Source organism: Loxodonta africana, chromosome 20 (genome assembly GCF_030014295.1).
Source record: "Loxodonta africana isolate mLoxAfr1 chromosome 20, mLoxAfr1.hap2, whole genome shotgun sequence".
In the NCBI taxonomy this organism is placed as follows: domain Eukaryota; kingdom Metazoa; phylum Chordata; class Mammalia; order Proboscidea; family Elephantidae; genus Loxodonta; species Loxodonta africana.
In genome coordinates this window covers 37,159,251-37,172,220 of record NC_087361.1, presented here as the reverse complement: position 1 = coordinate 37,172,220, position 12,970 = coordinate 37,159,251, and positions in this window count along the sequence as shown.

Genomic DNA, 12,970 nt, shown 5'->3' with positions numbered 1-12,970 from the left:
ATCATGCATAAAGCGCATGCCTGCCTCTATTCTTCCTTCTCCAACAGCAAAATGGCTTTTCAATCTCTAAAGTCCAAAATGCTGCCCACGTCATTGTCCCTCTCCTGCTATGGCTACCACTCCAAACAGATTATTTTAGGAACTCCTTGGACATGGCACAGTGACTGACTATAATTTTTAAGCTTTAATCAACTAGTTTCCTCAGGGAGGTCCAGAGAGTACAGCTTCTTTAAGGGGATTCCAGGAAACCATAGGTTGGGAAGAATCTAAGGAAGGACTTGATTATAAAATGGTAGAAATCACCTGTGAAGCTTACTCAGTCACAGACTCAGTCCCTTCAAAATGAAGGTCTGGTACCCTATCAAGGATTTGGGGAAATGCTTTTAAGAAGAAGTGCTGCAGAGACCTTGAGGGCATTGAAGCAGAAGAAGAGAGATTCCCTGCAAAGAGGGAAGGAGGGACGGAAGTGGAGACATCATGAGTACAAGTTGCAGGGCAGATGAGGCCACGGCAGGAGCACGGCACTGAAAAGGACGGATGTGCAGCTAGCTAAAGTATAAACCGTGTTAAGTGACCTCACCAGCTGGATCCCTGTGGCTTTAACCTCATCTTTTCCTAACTGAGGGGAAGGGAAAATCAGCAGAAAAAAGACAAGCTTTTTCTCTTTACCATGAAAAGCTGGAGAAAAAAAGAATGGAATGGCAAGAAATAGTTCAGCAAGGTTGTGAGAAAGATGAGGGACTTGGATGTCCTGTTGCCTTTGGCTGGGAGACAGATATAACCCTGAGCCTGTGAAGAGTGAATACGAGAGCTGCTAGAGGGCTGACATTTGAATGTTTATAGGATGATCACACCACCTCTGCGTTTCTAGTTTGGAAGCTGGTGTGAATGAGCTACAATTCCTCGTATCATTTACTTATTCACTCAGCACTATTTAGGCATAGAACATAAATGCCGCTGAAATCAGCAGAGTAGTATATACACAGTCGTGAATCCTTTCTGGAGTGAAATGGTTATTCTGATGCCAGAAATTCTATAAATCTGCAATTTGAAGTATGTTGGGACAGTATGTATGATTAAGGGAATTGTATTACAGATAAATGGATAAAATCCTCATAATAGTTTTTTGTTTTTGATAAAATACAAAACTAAGATCATTTTAATTCATGGTTTCCCCTTACTAAATTGCTGACATAAACATGACTATATCTTCATCCTGAGGTCTTTCATCAGAAGTATTTTTTTTTAAATCAATAAATTATCAAGGGGGTCAGTTAAGAAATAAAATAACTTTTAAAACCTGTGAAATGGCAGCCAGCTAAATATGCTTAGGTTTTAGATGACATCCAAAATTCACTGAGGTTACAGTCAAGTGCCTTGCAACTTCCTGAGTGAGGCCAAATTGATGACATTTCATGTTGAGAAACTTCCGTTACAAGCATAAGTTCTGAGAAAAATATTATGAAGAAGTTTTAGGTAGTCCATCACTCCTCCCACACACAGGCACATCCATCTCTGCACCACCAACAAAAAAAAAATTGTGTAACTAATCAGCAAGTGCTCCTTCATAAAGTAGGAAGTCATGCTAAAATTATGTAAAGAGCAAAATGAATAGGGACTAAATATAGGTAAAAGACGGTCAGCTTCTAAATTTGACTAGAATTTTTGGTTATAGAAATAAGAAAGAAGTACCTGCCTCTTATTTTACCACTGAGTTCATCTGATCCTACCCAACATTGACCTAAACCCATAGACTGGGGGTTCTGGAGTTGAACCATCTGGTTTGAGAAACGTGTGACATTTGGCAAGTCACTTATCCTCCAAGCATAGGTTTCTTTATCTACAAAATGTAAATAATAATAGCATTAATCTTTCATATTACTGTGTGGATGAAGTGAGATACAGCACAATACACGTAGTATGTGGATGAAATCACTATCATTATTATATCCAGTAATTCCCCTTTATCCACTGATGTCTGAAGATAAAATGGAAGCAGCACACATGCTATTTGGATCCAGGCTTGGATAAGTAGGGATTTGAAATTCTTAAGACACAAACTGGGGGCAAGGACAACTGTGTGGTCCAGAAGCAATGAGAGAATAAGAGAACTTCTCAAATAAATGACCATTTTGCCAACACAGAATATTTTACTCATGACCAGTTTAAGAGGCTATTTGTACTTTGCTTTGATACATCACCCTTGGACATTACAGAGGTAATCATTTTTGAAGAATGAATGACTGAATGTGTAAAGGAATGCTTACATTAATGAATGAATAAAAGATTTAGTTATTACTGGGCCTTGGACTCTTACAAATCATGGAGTCACAGTTGATTATGCCATAGGCAACAGAGAAGCCCTTAGGAAAGAGACCTGAATATAGGTATTTACATATTTACAAAACCTATGGGTATTTAGGCAAATCATCTGCCGTGGGAGACCCAAGCGCTCAGAGAAGCTGAGACACTACCAAATAAATGTAACATGAGCTTTTCATTACCCTTTCCCTTCCCTTCTCTTTCCTGCAAACTTCTCCTATTTAAATTATGACAGAGTTTCATTATGTCTATATTTTATTATAAATTAAGAAGCCATGAGGGCAGAATCTAAAAAATGACATTAGGGTGTTCAGCCATCTCTTTTGACCTTCTGGGGTCCCTGGTGGGCCTGAGTGTAGAGTGCCTTTTCCTAATAGGGAAAGGGTGAGTCCTGATGCATAAGACTAGTGGGATAGTTTCCTCTCTGAGTTCTTGGGCACCAGGCCAAGTAAATGGGCAGGAATCATTCCATTTGCGGAGTAAAATGGGGTGAAAAGCACTTCTGGCACACTTTGTCCATATAAATTACACTTGTTTGCAATTCATCAAGTCCTTCGCTCCTTTATACCCATATGTAATGTAAATGATTATCTTTCTCAGAAGCTCTATAATGAGGCACAGCTCAAAAATGTGATAGAATCAGCTAAAAGAGGGCAGATGGAAGTTTTTCCCCAATATGCATATTCATTAAAAAATAGAGAACTCAACACAAGGAGATACGTTCTTGTACAGGGACTGCATGAATTTGTGTACAAAAGAAAGTTGGTTTTGCGCAACTATTCATTCACTAAACCTTTACGCATTTACGCAACCAGTAAAAATGGTCTGGGAAAAAATCTGTCTCTCTATATTTCTCTTTGGATTTTTATTGCACCTTAGAATCCATGATTCAGAAAGTAATGGTTAAATATTTTACCAGAGAAATCTAATTAGGAAGCAAACCATGCGAAAAGGTGAAGGCTTCAGTGTTTCTTTAGCCAGGCAGACTCTAGATATTTAAAGGCACAGTGTCATACTGAAAAAAGACTTTAAGGGAAGATTTTTTTTTCTAACGTCTGTTTACTTGAGGTCAAGGGTAGTTCATGCATATGTACCGAGGGAGCAGCAGATAATGAACACGACATCAGGAAATATACCATAGAAGAAAATACAGGAAACGGTAAAGGAAATATAACAAAATCATTCCAAGGGTTGCTGTGAATTTTGGTCTCATAGCCAAAGAAATGGGATTCATCCAACTGAAAATCATGAGCCACAGTGTATCATATCTCCATATCTTGCTACAGATCCACTCTCTACACGTGAAATTCTGGTTCTGCTCAGGAGGGAAGCTAATCTGTATGGTCTACATCCCTGATCGATGTTCTCGGGATGCCATTTGGGCTCAGTGAATGGGAAGCCCCATTGGGAGGCTGGAAGGAGAGAGGGGAATGAGGTTATTTTTTCTCTCCAAGTAGTCACCTTGGCCTGGCTATCTCCCTTAATCAAAAGTCATTGCTCTTCTCAAGTTTCTGCATGACTCTCTTTCACTTATATTCCGGAAGCTGCTCCTTCCCATCATCTCTTAAAGCCTACATTTAGTACCTGCACAACCTTTAACGATTCCCCTACATGCCACCCTCCCCACCCCTTTGTAATTAATCTTTTATAAATAAGCCTTTCTTGAATTATACTAATTTGATTGTGGCTTCTGTTTCCTGTTTGGACTCGGACTGGTACACCAATCCACTGAGGCTCATGACTTCCGGTTGCTTAAGTCACACTCTTGAGTCCAATAAGCACTGCTCTGTGACTGCAGTATAACTGCAATCATGTGGTCTCAGGCCATTTCCTTCTATTTCACTACAGCTTCTGTCCCTAACAACAATCAAGGAGCTTCAGGTTAAAGCATTTCTACTAACTCCACCAAAACTCAAGCCCTCTACCCCTTAATTCCTTATCTATCTGTCTCATGGGGCCTACCCACATATTTCTCCTTTTCCCAAGCAGCTTAGAATTCCTGGAGTTGGGTTGACTGGCAGCAAATAAATGGAGGTATTCATGGTGTCGTTCAGGCCTATGTAACTGCAAGCAACACTTGTTCTTCCCTTCACTAACAACCAAGCCCACAGCCCTCTCAGCTACAAAATGTAGGGTCATTCCTACAAGGACAATATACCATCTGCCAACAATTCATATCTATTAAGGGTAGGGTTGCACAGCTGTTATTGCAATTGCTGTCAATAAGTTGTGCACCTTGTAAAAAGTTGCATTGGCAAAAGTGGTGCAATGGATATATTTACAACAATAACAACAACAACAAAAAAAGAGTAGCTGCTAAGGTTGCTTATGTACAACCAGACACCTCATGGGATTCGATTCCTTGGTTTGGAGGTTTAGAGCCACAGTTTCATGGGATGCTCCACTTAATTGGCCTAATAATGTATTTAGTGCTTCTGTTCTACTCCTAGTTCACTGCATAGTGCCTGGGGTCCTAAAAACTTGCAAGCAGTCATTCAAGGCGAGCCAATTGGTCTCTATTTGTCTGGAGGAAGAGGAAGAAGGAGAGTCAGGAATAGAAGGAGGATATGGAATATGTGGCTAACTGTCTCTATGAACAACTGCCTCCTTTGCCATGAGACCAGAACTGGATGATGCCGGGCTATCATTACTGAATATTATGATCAAATATTCTATAGAAGAATTCTGATCAAAAGGAGGAAAATGCAAAAGAGAGTTTCAAATTCTCATGCACTCCAGACTTTCTGGAGCCATGGAAGTATCAACCACAAGTATCATGAACCCCTGAGACTATTACACTGAGGTAATCTTTAAACCTTAAAGCAAAAATATTCCCTGAAATCTTAAAACCAAATGATAGTTTAACTTAACTAGTAAAAAAAAGCCAGTCTTGAGAATTACATTCTTCTAAGAACTATCGATATGGGATCAAAGTGAACACAGCAAGTTGAAAGATTATATAGGAATCTTAAGGGGCAGTGAGTTTATGCTAATGAGGGAGGAGCAACTCAGAAAGGGTGGGTGAGAATGGTTGCACAACTAGAAGAATGTAATCAATGTCACTGAATTGTACATGTAGAAACTGTTGAATTGGTGTATGTTTTGCTGTGTATATTCTCAACAACAACAAAATTAAAAAGAAAAAATAGTATGAAGCAAATGTAAATCTTAGCAGCTTGCTACCTAATCAGAAATATTTGACATTAGAAGCAATTTTTTTTTGTTTCGTATAAATGTGATAGCATATGAACACTGGAATTGTACTAACAACTTTTCATTTCTAAAATTCATTTATTCTAAGCTATATTTGCACTACAATATCACTCACTAACGTGATTCTCTCATACACAAAGCCTTAGGCCTCTTAATCTCAAAAGAAGTTATTGTAAAATATGGATGCCCAGATAATTTGCATGATTAATGAAAATATGTTTTAGAATATTAAACATTTAAGATGTTAGCATTTAGTAGGCTTTCTGACAGAAGTTAAAAGACTATTAGAATGACTGATGAATTGCTACAGTACATTAGCCCTAAGAACAGTGAGCATGCTAGAGGACATTTATGTAACTTCTTAGGATTCCTGTTTTTTTTCTCCCTCTCCCCTCGCCACTCTTTCCTTTCGTGACCTTGGCTCAGTTGTAAATGGCCAACCACAGGACCTTGCAAAGTTTTGGGTAACTTGCAAATTACAGAGAAAGAGAGAGAGAAAGCAATTATATTTCCCAGGACTTTGTACACAATGTCTGGCACATAGTAGGAGATCAATAAGAATGTACTGAAGGAATGAAACACCTTCCTTCATGGTTAGAATATCTTAAGTCAGCAAAGTGAAATAACAGAAATCTCTCCCTGGTCGGTGCCAAGGTCACTGATAGTTCAGTTGTTCATAACCAGGAAATACAGACACATTTATCCTTTCCATGTGTTAGAAGCTGTATTTCAAAATGAAGCTCCACCTACTGATGTCTTCCTAGAGCCTTTCGTCCTTGATTGCTGCAGAGCTTATCAGGACCTATTTGGTCATTTATTTCCTCCACTTGTTATACTTAGAGATGAAATATACTGGAAATGACTGTCAGGGACATGTTTATGTCCCCTCTGAGTAAAAAGTAAAATACCAGTGAGAAGGTAGGACTGAAGGAAACACCAAAATAAATTCTTAAGGTGGGAGCAATAAGCTTCTAAATGGTCTTGCTTTGGGGGAGGCAATTAACATTAATTTATGGGAAGTATTATCGCGAAGTTACGAGCTCCATCTCTGAGCCCTACTTACCAAAGCCTGCTTCTTTAGGCACATTTCCTTTATGGTGCTATTTAGTTTATAGCTCTCCAACACTCACATATCACACAGTAGCCTTATTCCTATGTCAGTAGCGTAGAGAAAAGTATGCTATCCTAGATCATCCAGAATGCCATAACGTAACATTGATAAATAGTGGGCAGGGCAGTGTGTGGACAGAATAACTTCACTCCTTTTCCCAAAACATCAAACCCTAGCCCCTGGAGCCTGTCCTTGCACATACCATTAATGATCTTGATGTGGAGAGATTATCCTGGATTATCTGGATAGGCCCCAAATACAACCACAAGTGTCCGTATGAGAGAGCGGGAGAGGGAGATTTGATACACAAACAGAAGAAGGCAATGTGAAGATGGAGCAGCAAGGGATTTGTAGAAGCTGATGACTATTTAGTGCTGCTAAAATCAAAATATCACAAGTGGATGGGTTTAACAAATATAAATTTTTTTCCCTCACGTTTTAGGAGGCAAGAAGTCCAAATTCAGGGTGCCAGCTCTAGGGGAAGGCTTTCTGTCTCTGTCAGCTTTGGAGGAAGGTCCTCGTCTCATTTCAACATCAGTGGCCACAGCATCCTTTGGAGATCTCCATGTTTCTTGGCATCAATCTTCCTCTCGGTCTAGGAGGTTCTCAGCACTGGGACCCTGGGTCCAAAGGACACTATCATGGATTCAATTGTGTTCCCAAAATTGTGTGTCAATTTGGCAAGGCCATGATTCCTAGTATCATGTGGTTTTCCTTCATTTTGTGATCTGATATAATTATCCTATGTGTTATAAAATCTAATTTCTATGATGTTAATGAGGTAGGATTAGAGGCAGTTGTGTTAATGAGGCAGGACACAATCTACAGGATTAGGTTGTATCTTGAGTCAATCTCTTTTGAGATATAAAAGAGAGAAGTGAGTAGAGAGGAGAGGGGCCTCATTACCACCACCAAGAAAGAAAAGCCAGGATCAGAGTGTGTCCTTTGGACCCAGGGTCTCTGAGCTGAGAAACTCCTAGACCCAGGGGCAAAACTGATAACAAAGATCTTCCCCAGAGCCAACAGAGAGAGAAAGCCTTCCCCTGCAGCTCGTACCCTGAATTCAGCTTCTAGCCCCCTAGACTGGGAGAGAATAAATTTCTGTTTATTAAAGCCATCCACTTGAGGTATTTCTGTTATAGCAACACTAGATAAATAAGACCGACATGATCCACTCCTGGCTCTTCTTTCTTGGTGGTACTGAGCTCTCCCCTCTCTCCTTGCTTCTCTCTCCTTTTATCTCTTGTAAGATAAAAGGTGATGCAGGTCACACCCAAAAGAAACACCCCTTACATTAGATGAGAGCTGTGACCTGAGTAAACATGGAGACTTAAGTAAGGGTGATGCATCCCAACCTATCCTGCCTCATTAGCATAACAAATATAAACTAATGCTCATTAACATAACCTAATCCTGCCTCATTAACACAGAAGTCAAGATTTACAACACATAAAATGAAGAATGGTCACATCAGATCACAACACGGAGGGCAACCACACAGTACTAGGAAACATGGCCTAGCCAGGTTGACACATATTTTTGAGGGATACAGTTCAATTCATGACAGTGACACCTTGATGATTCCAGTGATATGGCCATAAACCAAGGAATGCAGGCAGCCACCAGAAGCGAGAAGAGTCAAGGAACAGATTCTCCCTCTAAGCTTCCAAAGAAAGCGTGGCCCTGCCAACACCTTGATTTTGGCCCAGTAATACTGATTTTGGACTTCTGGCCTCCAGAATTGTGACAATAAATTTCTGTTCTTTTAAGCCACCAAGCTTATGGTAATTTGTTACAGCAGCTATAGGAAACTAACACATCAAGTAAACCATTCCCATATGAGAGTAGTGACCCAGTTTCATGGGTATGACTAGTAAACCATAGAAAAAAAATGTATTTTATGAGTAGTAAGCTTTTTTTTTTAAGTACAAGTACATCAACGTAGCTTGTTCTTGTTGTGTGCCATCGAGTCAATTCCGACTCATAACAACTTTATACGACACTGTAGAACTGTCCTATAGGGTTTCCTAGGCTGTACTTTTAATGGGAGCGGACCACCAGGTATTTTCACCTGCAGACGCACTGGTGGGTTCCAACTGCTGACCTCTCGGTTAGCAGCCGAACATTTAACCATTGCGCCACTGGGACTTCTTTTCCACAGGTATTGAGGTTATGACTTAAAACACATATTTTTGAGGGGGGCAATTCAGTCCATAACAAGGACAGAAAGCTCTTTCAGTAAAACAACGAGTTTATGAATATGGCAGTTAAGTATCCAATTTCACTTTTCAGATATTTTAAATTTTTACTTGGTAAGACTGTGCTTTTTATCACCTGACCTGGAGTGTTAAAGGACTAAAGAGCATACTGCAAATTTAAAATGTTCCTGCAAAATAAAAGCCCCCGATTTTCACTTTATTGAGAGCAGAAGGTTCCTTGACGATCTGGAAAAGCACATTTTGCAACTCCCTGAAAGAAAAGTGATTTTTTCATCATATCTTTCCTTCATCAAATATTTACTGAGCATGTGCTAGGTGCCTGTTAACTCTTGGTCTCTGGGACAAGCCTGTCGAGCGGCAATAACACTGCTCTCAGGGAGTTAAGAGTTCACTGTGCTCCTTTGGCAAACATGTAAATAAATAAGTCCCTATGGAATGAGATATGCTGTTGTAGGAATAAAAGCAAGTGGTGTGGAAGCAGAATTTAAAGATAAATTATTTCAGAACCAAAAGATTCTGGAAATTCAAGATTTATGGCTATCTTGCTTGCTGGTTTCAGCAAGCAAGTTCTATATATATGAGCTTCAGAAGAGTTTAACTGGACTCAGGCATTTGCAGTAGGAGAAGAATTTCATACATGATTTTGGAAAAGTTTCTTCTTCCTTATTCTTGTTGCCAAATATTTGTGAATTTCTGAGCCAAAACATATTCAAAGTTATAGTAGCCATGATTCAACATCTTCAGATTCTGTATAACAGAATGAGAAAATTAGGGTAGTTTTCTCATGGTTTCAAAAACAACTACTTGTGTGATAAAGGTTGCTTAATTAAAACCTATTCAACTGAAACACCCATTTATCTGAAACAAATGTTTGTGCTACCGACATCAACCAACTCTTCACTTGAGTAGCTAACAATAAACAATGGAATGATGTCCAATGAATATCAATTAAAACAAATTGTGTCCTAGAAAAAAAAAATCCCTGTGTGGGTGCACATGTGTGCACGTGCACACACACACACAAATACACAGAGCTTTGCTATTGACTTGTCTACTTTCAAAGGTCAATTATCACTAGTTGCATCGTAAAGATTGTATTGTCACTTTATCATTGAGGTCCCAGTTTTAGTCTCTGCTAAGCCGTGAGTTGCAGGGAGGACCAGCTGCACAATGGGAGCTGATCAGAGTGCTTAGAATAACAGCACAGTACAAAGTGAAAATGTGGGGCCCTTTGTTCAAAATTATTAAAACTGTCAAGAAGGAAATGGCCAAGCATCAAACAGCACATTTGTGACATCACGGGTTGCATACCCATGGAGCCATCCCTCATTTCTACTATTTTTTCTCAATAGCACCATTTCGATTTCCCAAGGACCATACCCCAGATGTATGAAAACAAAACTGACTTGTTGAAAAGCCACATTATGGTCATATATTCTTTGCAGAGGCCTATGTTTATGTTAACTATAAAGGCATTGTTGGGTATCCATTGAAATTCTATTACGATTAAAGTTTGGCATGCTTATTTGATTTTGCATTTCTTTGTTCTAGCCAGCCTTACATACACACCCTGTGAAGCAGAGAAAATGCTATGTGTTCACCAAACCCTGTTTATTTGCCTCCTGATCATATTCCCAGCACTCTTATGTTTACTTGGGACCACGTGACTAATTTGGGCCAATGGTAAGGCCTGGCCCGTAAGATCTGTTTTGACATCCATGCCCTCCTCCCCTTGCTAGTTTTTTCTTGCTCTTTCTTGTGCCTCCTTTTTTTTTTTTTAATGCATGGCTAGAAGTAATGAACTCTGAGATGTGGAGCCCACTACTGCAAGAGCCTAAATCCCTGAGTCATCTGTGGAAGGAATACTCTTGATCTACATGAGAGTGCCACACAAAACGAAAGGTTATCTTGTTAAGCCACTTATATTATCCTAATAACGTATGTCCAAGAGTATGCAAACCTGAAGGAGAAGAATAAAAACCCAACTCACTGTGACCCTATGGGACAGAGTGAAACTGCCCCACAGGGTTTCCAAGAAGTTGCTGGTGGATTTGAATTGCCAACCTTTTGGTTAGCAGGTGAATGCTTAATCACTGCTCTACCACGGCTCTAAGGCAAAGGCAAAGGGATAGCGCCCAAGATATCAAGCTCCCTGAATGATTATGAGACACATGATCCTTGGGGTACTTTTAGGCAACATTGCTGAAGTCGCCCTTTCTGTAGTCAATAAACCAATGTTCTAGCCAATAGCCAATATTATCTCATGGGAATGTTTATATTCTCATAATAGCATGCAACTTGTAATTTTCAAAGCACTCTTTCCTATGTATTTTTAGAGGAATTTTGAAGAATTAAAAATCTGTAGCAATGAATTGCCAATGGTAGGATGATCAATAACAACAGTGATACTTTGCCGAGCCCCTCCTCAAATATCACAAATAATCACCTATCTCGTCTGCTTGTAGGATTTGACAGATCTCGAAAATTCAAATCATCCTAGGAAGTATTCCATCGAAACTCTGGAATCAGGGCCGAGTCTATGAATCTGGGAAGCTTGTTCTTAGGAAATACATGGGTTGATATTATTGGGAGAGACAAACAGAGATGGCTAGAGTGCTTAAAATAATGGCAAGTGTTCTTTTCCCCTTGGCTGCAGAATGTCAGCATTTATGGGAAAAAGTCGATCAAGTGCTTACTGGATCTGCTTAATCAAGCATAATTGTCACCATGTGACTGGCAGTTATAGGAAGCACCTGTGTGAGGCAGCGACAGAACCAACGTGCAAAGAACTACCCACAGTTTAGATAGTAAAAAGAAAAATTACCTTTTATTCAACAAGGGGAATCAACATAATGGAGTAAACTTTGGAATGAGAGAGATTTGGATGCAGACTTAGTTTCAGGACTTATTGGTTGCATGTTCTTAAATATCTAAGCTCTTGTAAAAGGGGCAACATTGCCTGCATTGTAGGATCGTTGTGATGCTTAAACAAGTTGGGCACCTAGCATGATTTCTGCAAGTTGATACCTCTATCAAGTTAGGTATTTGCGATATTATTACCATTAATAGTACCTTTGAGAATTAAGACAATCTTGGGATGACGAAGCAGTTCTACCATGCTCTATAAAATTTTTATCATAAAAAAATCTTACTAAACATCCTTCCTGCCCTTTCTAAAACTTAGAAATTATTTGTCCAGATTTTTTCAAAACACACACACAGGCATTCTCCATAAAGCCAGATACACTCATATTCCAAGCAAAGTTTCCGTTGTCCAAACACTCCTAAGTTGTAGGAAATAACAATTCATTAAACATTAATGAAGTATTGAACTATCATATTCACACCAAGAGAGTTTAATTAGAGAAATTGCTTCCTCAGCCTGAATCTTAAAATGAACTCCAGGGACCCTGATTTATATAGATTATCCTAAATAGTGTCCCTTTGATATTATCTTTATAAATGTTCTATTTAGTATGCTTTTTTAAGAGGTCTAGGATGGTTTTCCCCTGATCAAAACACAAAAATTCCTCAAACCTAAGTGAAGGATGTGCTTTTAAGGATTATGTATATTTTTTTTTATAAGTACACTGCTGAGATATATACCATACTTCATGTAAATAAAAAATAAACATCTACTATCTGTTTTTTAATAATTACAAAGCTGCCTCACATTCTAATGCGTATTGCAATGTTGCTTTAAAAATCAGCTATCTAACAATTTGTTGTTCTGGACAAATAAACTGGTCCTGTTGCCTTCAAGGAAACCCTGGTAGTGTAGTGGTGAAGAGCTATGGCTGCTAACCAAGAGGTTGGCAGTTCAAATCCACCAGGTGTTCCTTGGAAACTCTATGGGGCAGTTCTACTCTGTTCTATAGGGTCGCTATGAGTTAGAATTGACTCAATGGCAGTGGGTTTGGTTTTTGGGGTTCCCTTCAAGTAAATTCTGACTCATAATGACCCTACAGGGCAAAGTAGAACTGCCCCATAGGGTTTCCAAGGAGTGCCTGGTGGATTCGAACTGCCAACGTTTTGGTTAGCAACCGAGTTATTAATTACTGCGCCTCCGAGGCTCCTGATGAATTAAAGGAGTTTAAAATCTTGA